Source organism: Ambystoma mexicanum, chromosome 2q, assembly GCF_040938575.1.
Source record: "Ambystoma mexicanum isolate Mex_15411 chromosome 2q, UKY_AmexF1_1, whole genome shotgun sequence".
In the NCBI taxonomy this organism is placed as follows: Eukaryota; Metazoa; Chordata; class Amphibia; order Caudata; family Ambystomatidae; genus Ambystoma; species Ambystoma mexicanum.
The window spans coordinates 1250830543-1250844119 of NC_090924.1; positions in this window are offsets into that span (position 1 = coordinate 1250830543).

A 13577-nucleotide genomic window follows, 5' to 3' on the forward strand; every position below is an offset into this window, starting at 1 on the left:
AGAGGTTTGCAGTACTGTTGGCAGTTAGCAAAGAGGCGCTGGGATACAGTCTTTATATAATTGCTTGAATGGCAGGGTGGGACCCCATTCAGAGAATGCCCAGGTGTATCTGTACTGCAGAGTCTTTAGGCTTGAGTGTATGGATGGTCCTTAGTACAGATTGTGACCTCACAATGGGCTGGGAGCGCAGGTTGGCTGGTTCGGGGAAGACCTGATGGAATGTTCAGTTGTGATGTCACAATGGACCAAGATGGTGAGTAATTAGACCCGGAAGGTCAGGGTAGCCATTGAGAGAATGAAGACTGCTAATGCTGTGTGTGCGTTGCTGGGCAACAGCTAGCAGCTTTTGAAAAAGATGCAGGGTTCTGCTCAGGGCAGCGGTGAGGGTTTTACACAAAAAAAATGCCAGCAAAAGGAAAGCGCACGTTTCACCTCGTCCGTTTTACACATAAAATGCCAAATGAAAGGAAAGTGTAAGTTTCACTTTGTCCTCCCCCCTCCTCTGACCTGATAGATGGACAGCTCCTGCTGTCTGAAGCACTTTTGGAGGAGGGCAGGAGTGCAATGTGCGCCGCTCTGAACTCCCAGCGGGGAGGAGCGGCACCCTTTACAGTGTAGAACTGAAGGTTGGGGGAAAGGATGTCGAGGCCTCTCTTGGCAGCGCCCGCAGCAGCCTGCCTGTCAGCTGTCAGCAGAAGTCGGCGGCAGTGAAAGGGGGGGTGCTGTGCTCGCAGTCAGGTGGCATGATACGCTCCCGGGGGCCTCGGGGTACGGTGCCTCGTCGCCATTGTAATAAAGAGGCACACAGAAATAGAGGTGAGTAAGAGCTTTATTCGAGGCCCCCGGGGAAGTCACAGTGGAGGCACCAACTGGCGAGGCACTCTCAAATGGAATATACATGCACGAGGTTCTAAAGTGACTCGTGCATGTATTACCATAACAAGTCTCTACCTCTTTTGTCCCCTCCCTGATCCTCTTCACTGCCCTGCCTTATAATTTAATCTCTAAAGCTCAGGACATCCCGTCCTCTCTCTCTCTCTCTCCCTCCCCTCCTCCTCTCTCTACCCCCTTCTCTTCCTCTGGCCCTTCTGTGGCCATCCATCCTTGCTCCTTCTCTGCCTTTCCCCTGTTCTCCCCTGACAAGGTTTCTTGACAAGTCTGATCTATGATAGTCTTGTTAAAACAGATTCTCCCCTGTTCATTTGAAACCATCAAGGGCCACATTCACACCCTGGCTACTGGTTTAGCTGACTTCTCCAACCACTCCTTCGCCACTGGAGTCTTCCCTTCCCCCTGAAGCATTCCCTTGTGCACCTACTTCTTAAGAAACCCTCTGCCGACCACTCCTGCCCTGCTAACTACCACCCAGTCTCCATCACTCCTTTCCTGGGCAAACTCCTGGAAAAGCTGGCCATCTCCAAGCTTAATCTTCACATTGAATCAGTTGGTTGTCTACATGCCCCTCAGTCTGGCTTCAGTTCTTCCAGAAGCACATAAACTGCTCTCCTGAACATCAGTGAAGACTTGCTCTCAAATCTTGATTCCAATACACCCTGTGTCCTTATCTTACTTGATCTCTCTTCTGCCTTTGACACAGTCAACCGTGACATCCTGCTCCACCTTCTCTGTGATAACCTGGGTATCACTGATCAGGCCCTGGCTTGGCTGACCTCTTTCCTCTCCAATCGACCCCCCCAGGTCCAACTTGTGTCCTTCCTCTCCTCTATCTCTATCTCTACATATGGTGTTCCCCAGGGGTCTAACCTCTCACCCTAGCTGTTCAACCAATACCTGGCACATCTTGCCCACTGCATTGCCGCATTCTGCCCCAATTTTCAGTGCTATGCAGACGACACTGCAGACGACACCCAGCTAATTTTCAAGCTCCTTTCCACCACCTCTCCTCCTTCTCTCATTTCTGACTGTCGGTCAGCTATCCTGGAGTGGTGTGCCACCTATGATATCTGCCTTAATGCCAGGAAGACTGAGATTCTCCTCATCGGCACACCTGCTCCCTCCTTTCCTATCACTCTCTGGCCGGCCTCCCTTGGCAGTCTTCCTTCTCCCTCTTGTGAGGCTAAAAACCTCAGAGCCATCTTCGACTCCACACTCCTCTTTCCTCACATCTCCGATGTCTCTAAGATATCACACTACCAGCTGCACCTCCTCAGAGGTATTCTTCCTTTCCTCTCTTTCCCCAGATGCTGGACTACTGCAACAGCCTCTTTCTAAAGCTGCCTGCTTCTACTCTCTGCAACTCATCCAGAGCAGGACTGCCTCAAGCCCAGGGATTGTATCTCCCCAGGACTGAAATCTCTGTACTGGCTCCCTGTGGCTGTGAGGATTAAATTCAGAACCCTCTGCATTGTCCACAAGGCCATCTGGGGCATGGGGCTTCAATACCTTCGACTCTCTCGTCCTAAATTTCTTCCTTCTCGAGCTCTTTGCTCATCCGCTTCCAACTCCCTCAAAGTCAGTCACTTCTCCAAGAACCGAGTGGGTGGTAGACCTTTTTCTTCAGCTGGGTCCTCACTCTGCAACTGCCTCCCTGAAATGTGAGGAGAACCATCTCTGGTTCCGGAAGCACCTCAAGACCTTCCTCTTTGCTTCTGCTTTCTCTCCTCCTTTCCCCTGCTGAACCCCTGACTGAAACTGCACTCGTCACCTGGCTACCCTCTGATCTCGTTCCTGGGTCCCCTTCCCCGCCAGCTGCACACCTGCACTGCCTTTCGGGGTCTGTTTCTGTATACCCACACCCCACACCAGCCCTTTACACTTGATGTCTGCACTTACCCCTGCACTTGTCATAAGCTGGCCCCACCTTTTACCTATTGATTTATTCAATGTATTATTACTGATGATCCTATGTACTGCACTACTCCCTCTCCTTTCCCCCCACACTTTCCCTTCCACCTCCCCTGCACTTGTGCGATGTCACCTGAACTAGTAAGATTGTTGTCTCTGTCTACCCTCTGTTCCTCCTCCCTTGCCTCATCGCACCTTGACACACATGTGTATAGGCGCGTTATACATACCATATCATATCATATGTGGATTTCCTTTATTTAGCAAAGTCCAGGCTGGCCTGCCCCGATTGGGGGTGGGACAAAGCCTGATTTGCATATGATCTTTCACCTTTTTGTAATGGCCTGGCAGGTGAAAGACAATGGTCTGGATGGTGCTGAGACCAATGCCAGAGGTTAAGATTTATTCTAAGCCTTCCAGCCATCACCTCTTTTATTTTGCTGTGCTCACCCCGAGTGGGACAGGTATGCCCAGACCTGGGTCCCATGCCTGCTGGTCCTAGTGACCCAACTGCTCCTCACTAATGACACCCACTGAGGCAGAAACATGTCTGGGGTTGCTTGTGGTCTTGTGCAGAAGGGATGTAACCAAGCAGTTTGGGCTGGACTGCCCCTTTGTCCAGAGCAAGTGCAGAGGTTAAGATGTATTCACAACCTTCCAGCCATCACTTCTTTTGTTTAGTGATTTATTTTTAGAAAGAGATATGCATTTTGTCTGGAATTTGTTATGTACTAGTAGTAGTTGTTATCATTCCTGTTATACTTCAATTCTGTTTACGGAGGACTTACAATAGCACAGTTTTACTTATGTTGTACGCAGCTAACTATTTCTATATATTTCTGTGTATTCATTATGCGAGTTGTTTTAAGTTTGGTAAACCAATTAAAAATCCTGGAATCTGTATTGCTACCCTACCTACAGGGTCGAATTCAAGCAGAATAGGGTAGCTTGTAAGACCCATATTGAGGATTGGGCAGGAAAGAAGCCTGGTGGCTTTCTCACTCATCAGTGAAAATACACTTTAAGTTCTATGACAGCTATTTAGTAATTAACTGCGTTGTCCAATCAGGAGAACTTGTATACAGCACAGAAATGGCAGTGATAGTGATGCGAGTTGTTTTAAGTTTGGTAAACCAATTAAAAATCCTGGAATCTGTATTGCTACCCTACCTACAGGGTCGAATTCAAGCAGAATAGGGTAGCTTGTAAGACCCATATTGAGGATTGGGCACGAAAGAAGCTTGGTGGCTTTCTCACTCATCAGTGAAAATACACTTTAAGTTCTATGACAGCTATTTAGTAATTAACTGCGTTGTCCAATCAGGAGAACTTGTATACAGCACAGAAATGGCAGTGATAGGCAATATCAATATATCTAACCATGCTTTGATATGTTTGACAACTTTCTTGTGTGCAACACTAAATTTGCAAACGGTGTGGATCAGTGTTGGTTCAGTGAGTAGAAGTTATACTACCTATTTATCTCTCACGACATTCAATATGGAGTGTTGTCTTGATGATACTTCAGTGCAGAAAAGTCAGTAGGAATTGCATAATATTATGAAGTTCCTATCAAAGGGACTATGCAGTGATAAAAAAAAGAATGTGCATACGTTTAATCTATCTTAATGTACAGAGCATCTCAAATACATGTGTTGTCAATATACGTCGAATGCAGGAATTCCCTTTCTGCAAACAAGCCCAAGGTAAGGCAATTTATTTATTTATTTATGTATTTGCATTTATAAAGCGCATACACAACCCAGAGGCATCGAGGCACTGTTAAATACAGTGAACAAATGCAGAAATCAGCTGGTTTATGACTTAACGATGATAGAAAAATGTAAACATTCTTTTGGAACAAGGAGGTTGCCAGGAGAATAGTTAGTTATTGTGACATTTGTGAGTTCTCAGAAGGGGATCTCTCCACGTGGAAGGGATGAAGTCTTCAAGAGGTAACCTAGAGCAGCCTCTGGGTGTCTACATCATAATACAATGAAATGGAGCATGGAGAAGGGGGTCAGTCGTACAAAGGTCAGCTGGGTTTTGAAAGGCCCCTAAAGTTTTGAGATTAATTATGCCCACTCCTGTTTGAAATGTTTCCAACTTAAATCATTCAACAGGCAAGAGATCAGTCATCTCGATAATATGTAAAAAAGGCAACACCTCCAAATCGGGCGGCAGCATCAGACTGATCTCGCTCCTCAGCATGGACTACGAGACATTGAAAAAGGTAAACAACACACTTGGAAAATGCACTAAGATCAGGCAGTGATGTCTGCTTTCTTAGTAGTGATTTTTTGTTTAATGTTAAACATACCGAGGCATTTTTTGTATGCTCATTTTTGCCTTTGGTTTTTTATTTGTATTTTTAATTCTATCTTAGTTTGTACTTGTACACCCTAAACCCACTAACCACCTCTTCTCTCCCATGCAACCCACACTCCTCCCATACAATAAACACCCAGAGGACTAGTGAATGAACCCACCAAAACACGCAAACTGCACATTACTCTAACCAAGCTACAAACCCAATCACCTCAGCCAAGAAACAAGACAAACATCCGGACACAACAGCCCCGTGCACAAACCAAAGCACATCTAGAAAACTCACATGCACATGCCAATTGCTCCTGGTTCTACATGCATCAACAGATGAGCACAACCTCTATCTCTCACTAACCAACCCTCTCTCCCTCACTAACCAATCCTATCCAATTTCCCGCGCAGAGCCACATATGCACCTTGAAACCATGAAGATGGCAGCAGTGTGCAGTATAGATCAACTTAACATGTATACTAATTGTAGATTTTCAACTTTTTCACTTTCGCTACTGCTTCTTACTCGCAGCCGGCCCTCCATTTTTTATTAAATTTCAAATATTATTTAGCCCTTAATTAGTTTGTTCTCTTTATCTCATTTTACATTGTAATCCCTTTTTTCTTTTAGCGTTCAATCGCTCAATTCTTCAGGGTGCCATTATCATATTTTTGTCTCTAGTATTCTGCACTGTTTAAAGCATGCTACTCACATTATGGCATAATGAAGTAGTTACTTGATGACATCATCACAAGATAGCATGCACGCTATCAGCACATGGCTCTAATTGTTCTGCTGTTTCAGATAACCCTGGTTTCTACTACAGTTTGCCCGGTGTACCAGCTGCAGTGAATACACACATGCTCCAATAATGTAATTAATTGAATATTGAAAATGTAATTCATACATTCTGAGTGACCGTTTTCACAGTTTTTGATTGGGTACTGTATTTTAACAAGTTGTTCATTTTGAGTGGACCTCTACTTTTTTGTGGATTTTCACTAATTAGCATAGTTTGAACTTTGCATTCCACTATGAGTAGTGTTTGAACACCTTAGATGTCCTTTAATGTGGAAATCATGTATGTCTTGGGTTAACTGTATGCATAGTGCATTTTACTTCATAAAGGATCGCCTTTTTCATTTCATGTTATATTATTTGTTTTTTAGACTATGCCCTGATGATGGACTATGGGTCCGAAATGCTTGGGTTATCTTATTAATTTGCTTCATCATATTTCTTACAAGACGGCTACATTAAATATACCTGACCACAAACTTGTATTGCATGCAGGAGCTTTATCTTTACATCTCGGAAGGACATTATACACATAGGGTCTCATTACGAGTTGGGCGCAAAGGGATACCGGGCACCAGTAAGGACACCGGTGCCGGTAATCCCTTTGCGCCCTATCCCGAGTTCCCTTAGCAGGTCCCTTCCTTAACGCCTGTTTTTACCAGGCATTAAGGACGGGACCCGTTAAGGGACTTTAGAGCTTATAACGGTACTGCAATTTGCGGTACCGTTATTAGCTCCTTCCCCCTTCCCATTGAGCTCTATGGGGGCTCAAATGGGAATGGGGAATGGCTTTTTCAATGGGGACTTACCGGTCCCACAAAGGTCGGAATAGACCGGTAAGTCCCCATTGAACGAGGGCGGACTCGGTACCGGTATTGGAGTTAGTCATGGCGCTAATAATGCCATGATTACCTCCATATTCGGAATGAAGACCATAGACATGTTTTGGTTGTGTGCACGTATTTGTAACCACACAGTACTAATACAACAATCATTGCTTCCTTTTTTTGTGCATATGTACCTCGTGTGCCACTAGACATTACTTTGCTGCTTCTCTATTACACCATTGTACTGCAAATTAACTAATATATCAAATGGTGTATCTTATGTTGTGCACACTTTTCTCAGGATTGATTAGGTTGTGAGCATTGCCACTTTAGTCAGATGGCATGGCGTCAGTAACAGAGTGATCATAAAGGATTGAGCTTACTGTCAGCAATATAGGCAGCTTTCTGATGAAAGAGTGTTTACATCTTTCAGCTGCAATGCAATTCTGTTTTCCTCAATGCAACTTTGACAATAGCTCAACATTAAGAATGTGCTCTAGTTGGAGGAATGTTAATTATGAGTGTCGGCAAAAGCAAGTTAATTGCTGATTGTCCTGCTGTTTGTAACCAACCCAATGCAAGTCTCATGCTCAACCTTTTACAAATTGTACAAGTGAAATTCTGTCCACCTGCTCAACAAAACCCTTCCAGATTGGAATGAAGACCTATACAGACACTTCTCAAATGTGTAGTGGGGAATAATCGTGCCAGATATTCCGAAACTACACAGGAACCTTGTGAATTGACTCGGGTAAGAACATATCTTCCCAGTTCCTGCATTGGACCAAAACATGAACATACTCAGCACTCTGCAACATATTGGGCAGAGAAGGTTTATAGTACCATATATGTTCTACATCTACTGCAAGGTACATGTCATCTGGTACAACATTTGTGAATGTTTTAGCTTGGATTTACATGCAGACTTTGGAAAAGCAGTCTTGTTTAATAGCCTATGAGACTTTTATGCTATCACTGACTGTTAAGGATTGGTGATGGGCAAGGAGATGAACCTGCATGATTGAGAAAACCCCCACAAATTTATGAGTGGTAAGCTGGTGGTGGAAAATGAACAAGAAACTCTAAGCCTCAGAACAAGATGGGATGTTTTCTATCACGCACAAGTGCTTAAGAAACACCGCCCCGAAATAGCTCTCCAACAAATGTGCCAAACCCCACTCCGACAGACTCATTCGGGCCACTACCTCGCACCACCTCACCAATCCCAAATTCAAATGAGCAAAAGCCCAGGGGCTGCAGCTTCCCATTCGTGGATGCCAACTGGTGGAATCCCTCCCCCTGTCTCTTAGATCTGACCACTCCTTCAGGTCTTTCTGCAAAAAACTTAAAACCTGGTTCTTCAGGCAAGACTCATAGATCACACTTTCAAGCCCCTTATTTGCGATCACTCTCTCATTACTGTTTTTCTACCTCATGTATGTACTGCAATTATTGCCCGGATGGCTTTGGGTTCAGTGCGCTTTGCAAATGCCAAATAAATAAATAAATACGATTGCATTGACTTATACAGCTCCTGACGCAATGGCTGTTAAGATCCTGTCTCTTTGTTAAGTCATCCGGAAAATGGCGTGTGTATTGTGCTTGCTTTTTTGTCCTTCCCTGTGTGTTTGGCTGGATGTTTGGATTTATGCAGTGAATGATTAGTCAATGTATTAGTAATGTAATGCATTGTTTATGATATGAAGGTGGTTGTTGGGGATGGGTGTTATGCAAATCAAATCCATAATCGGTATTCTATCTAACACAGATCTAGTACCCGGTCCTGTGTCTCCAATTGTTGTATTTTAAAATTAATCAAAATAATTATAATAATCATAGATAAATAAACTCCATGAGGGTCAAAGTTTGGTGATGGGCAAGAAAATGTCAGCACATAAATGAAAAAAACATCAAGAATGTACAAATGGAGAAATGGTTGGTAGAAATGAGCAAGTGTTCCATCAGAAAACAATATTCTCTACAGTCTTAGAACAGGATGAGATGGTTTCTGGAGATTTGGCAAATTTACATTGACTTTTTCATCTACTGATGAAATGGTGGACAAGATACTGAGCCTCAATACAAGTGTGGCAGTCTGGAATTATTAAGGGTGCAGTAGCAACATACCTGCACCCATGCAGGTCTGTACTGCTATAAACAAAATTTGCAATAGATTCAAATCACAGATTATTTCTCAAGGCGTACCAAATGGTATCACTCGTTTTTAGGGTTCTCTGAAAACAATCAGGGCAAGTTTGTAAAAGAATTATTTTGTGTTTATTTCACAAAGAGAAATTAAATGAATTAAGCATGAATGGTTTATCAACAATAAAAAACATAATACAAAAAACAAATAGATGCAAACACAAATGATTTCCCATTTAACAGGTGGCACTTTTGCCGAAACGTTGTTTGATGATGTCAATTTGAACTTTCTTAGTGTCTTTCTTGGACTCCATGGGAATGAGGACTAACATTTACTGGTGCCTGACCTCCCTATCTGCCAGGGCTTGTAATGACCCGGTGGCACCAGGATGTCAGGCACCAGTGAAGTGTTGTGAGTCGGGTGCCGCCGGACTCGTAATGAGACCCACTGCCTCTCTGGGATGCCACCAGGAATAGTGTCTGTATCTCTGCATGTTTTTCAGTATGGAGTGTGTGGCAAGTCAATTTCCCTGTATTGTGATACAGTATTGGTTATATCATGGGAGGTTGTTTGGGATGGTGGGTTGTGCTGTCCATATTCATTTGCTAATGTATTACTGATCTAGTACATGTATAGTACTATGTCTCGAGTATTTCCTTGTATTCTTTTAAAATTAATAACATTTGTTGAAAGCAATTGAAAATTAATAAATGGCCTTTCATTAAGGAAGAAACAAGAACATAATTAGCAAAGTATGGAATATATGGGACATTTAACATGTTTCCATTACATGACATTGAGAAACATTCACTAGCTTTACTACCTGTGATTATTTTGTAACCTTCCCAGTGGGGGATGACATCAGTGTTCCATTGTACTAACTATATCATTCTGCCATTTTCGACAATGCTCAAAACATTACCTTCAATCTTTCCCACTCTTCAATTCCTAGATTGTCATCCATGAGAAACGAAATGCTCAAGCTTTCACCAAACAAATACCATAAAACACCTCTTGAATGCCAAATTTTTTCATTTTCTTTTTAGACGATGTGCCATATCCAACCTTCATGCTCCCTGCATGCCTCTCGACATGAAGGCAGAGAAACAATAGATGTGCCTTGCTCTTAGGCCCATCACCACAATCATCGGCAGGGGACTAACACACATTAATAGCCGGCGAGAGACAATCAGAATGCAACAAGCATTCTGATTGGCTCTCGCCGGGTCATTACCCGGCCGAGAATCCTTCGATTCTCGGCTGGGATTCCAGCCGCCTTGTCCTCGGCGGGGACGTGGCAGCCCCTCAGCCAATGAGGAGGCTCGAAGCGGGGCCATCCCCGCTCTGAGCCTCCCCACGACTGAGAAGCTGCCTTCGCCCCCCGCCGGGGACTCGGGTAAGCTTTTTCTTTTTCCTTCCGTCCCTCCCCCTACCCCACTTACCTTTTTGCACCTGCGTCCCCGCTGGGCAACAATAGCAGGCTCCAGCAGTGTGGAGACTCGGAGCGGGCCATCCCCGCTCCGCACCTCCACACGGCTGGAGGCTTCCATCCTCCCCCAGCGGGGACGCAGGTACGTTTTTTTTTCCCCTCCCTCCCTTCCACTCTCCCAACCCCACTTACCTTCTCCTTCTTTTTTATTTCTTTTTTGACTTCTCTGAGGTCATGTTTATTAGAAAAAATGCCTTCCATCACATTTTAGTTGGCCTAAATGTCACTTATACCACCCATTGAGCGGCTCTAGCATGATGTGCCTACTGTTTCACACTGCAGCTCCCTGATGATTATGCAGAAGGAAACATGAAGGAACTTTTGCCATGAATTTGGGAAACATACATGGTTGTCTAACCTGAGTTATCTTATTTTGTATGCACAATTAATGCATCTGTGTGTTCATGAACACTGAATTGATTCACTGAGTGGCCCTAACATTATGAAGGTTTTACCTCTGGCTGATTACAATTGCATACATTAGTTACTAAAGGTATGGTCAAAGAGGCTCTCATTTATGGAGGCTGACCAAGCAGAGGACTCGTAAAATATATTGGAATTTGCCAGGTACAGTCAGTCAAGCTTAGCACAAGATATTAAGTTATTTTTCTTTGAGAGAAGCATTACGAAGTTGTATAGCAGATTATGCTCTGTACAAAGTAAAATCAGAAAATATAATCATGAAGGATGATTGAAGTGAGATTTGAAAGCATTTGGAACATCAGCAACATTATTAAACAGAACTGTGACAGTGGTAGGTTTTTGAAAACAAAAACGTGTGCAGCTCTTCACTCTCTCCATTGTCTGGCACTTAAAGTAACTGATATTAACTATGCATTGTGTATCTACTAGAGGCACCACACCATATATATTGTCCAATGCACAGCAGTTGTGCAACGTCAACGAGGATACAGTACCCTTTTACATCTATGCCTGGGAATTACTGGGTGGGGCTATTCAAGTGTCTTATCGTACATACACTGTGCAATACGGTATTGGTTGCCATCCTTTATCTGCATTCCGTACAGTACAGAATACAGTTGATACCTCTAATCATTTTCATTTTAACAATGGCGAACCATGGCGAACCAAGCAACAGCCCACAGCAGGGTACAGTAAAAGTGGTGTATTGGTAGTATAGCTCAGTGGCAATGCGCTCGTCTAGGAAGTAAGACGACGGAAAGCAACACAGATTTGAATCCTGGGTCCACGCTTAGAAACCTCCTCAGTATTAAGCACGTTATAAACAACCAATAGTAATTATATCTATTGTTGTGGATCACGGTGATCACAGAATATACACTGAAATTATAAATCTTAAGACACCAACTGTAAGCAGATAAGTGGGATACTCTGCAGGTCCACTTTTACATATTTAATTACCACGTCTCTGAAGGGCTGAGGGTGGAAAGTTCTACTGCTCTCTCATCAAGTGCCCTCCACATACGAATTTTGCTTGGGGAAAACGCGTTTGATGCTCACAGCTCCTATCTCACTTGATTCACAAAGGCTGGACATGAATGGACTATGCCCAATGCCCTGTATATACTGCAGATCTTCAGTAGACCAGATCAGACTTGATGGTAAGAATTAAGCATATATATCGCAGAGCCTGGCCACTAAAATGGATAACCTGCACTCAGCGCAACACTTGGAAGGCTATGTCTACCTCATGTAAGTGCACAATACTGTGAAGAAGGCAAAGGTGGGCTGGAGATCCCACTAGAGTAATGAATAATGCAGCTGGCCACCTACAAAATGTTGGGCTGTGTAAAACACTGAACTTCTCAGCCGACCGTCCTCAGGTTGATCGGTCCGCCCAATGACCTTCGATGAGTTCCGGCCTCAATACTTCTCCTGATCTTATCATCACTGATGATCCTACTTGCTACTGCAGCTTCGCACTGAAAATGAAATGTCTTCTATTCTTCTTTTGTAAAAATCTTATTGATTAAAACAAAAAAAAACAAAAACAAAAAAAATAATGCATTACAGGCTATGATGATGTCCAGAGCTGGGCAGTTGTCTCTGTTATTACAACTGGGTGAGTTTATGGGCAGCTAGAGCACATGAACTGAATCACATTACAGTATGGTTCTGTAGCAGGATGTCTGTGGTTCTTAGACACCATGATAGGTGACAGCATTGGGAGGCCTCCCTATGATATTATGAGGTATAAATGGGTCAGCAGGAAGGTCAGGAGATTACTGAAGGAAAATTGAATGTAATTGAAACCCCATCCAGGAGTCATAGAAGGGAAATACTGTGACATGATTTCTACTGAGAACACTTTTAGCATTTAGTGACCTTTTATGGATGCTGCTTGATCCAGTTCCAGAACAAGGTCATTTTCCAGCATCTGGACAATACGTCGGCTACAATAGTCTTGTGTTGTTACATGTGCCAACTCTGGGCCAACCGTCTATTTATCTTCTCAGACTGAATACCTTGATCAAAAAAACATGTGCACCGCCCTGCTGCTAGAAATGAATTCCTTCGATTTATCCATTCTATTGCACACTTTTAATCCTAGTCCTAAGCCAGGTGGTAAATGGGGGGCACTGTTGCTCCGCTTCAAGTGCTATATTTTGGCATTTCCACCACTTGTGCCTCCTTGTGCTTCATACTGTTTCCTTCACAATCACAAAGCACCTGCTGCCTGGAGAGCAACATCATGCCCATGAGAAAATATTCCCTTGCAACAATTAATTGGACCCCGTTTGGCATCTCTTCCCATTCTGACTTTCTCTCCATGAGCTCCTGGGCCCAACAGTGAAAATACAATTCAATAAAATGGATGTTAGGGAGAATTATCCAGAATGGCTTCTTTCCCTTACCTACTGAGTCCCTCAGCAGCTTTGCTGGATTTCTAGGATTTATTTTTTTCACCTGGTAAGAGTGTGAGCCTTTTTTCCCACTCTTACATGAGTTTTACTGTGTGTTTTACATGTTTGTGTTCGTAGATGTGGAGTTTCACCTACTCCATAGGCATCAACAGCACCCTTAGTACAGTGACACAGGGTTATCTTTTTCAGACTGCCCACTTTAAACTCCATATTCTGGGACTGACTACTGTCTCTCAGAACATGCCATTGACTGTATTAGTCTTTTTACATTCACAGACCCACTACAAACTATCTTACATAGAATACTGGAAAGGGTTAATAATGATCCCTTTTTGTCTGTCTCTCA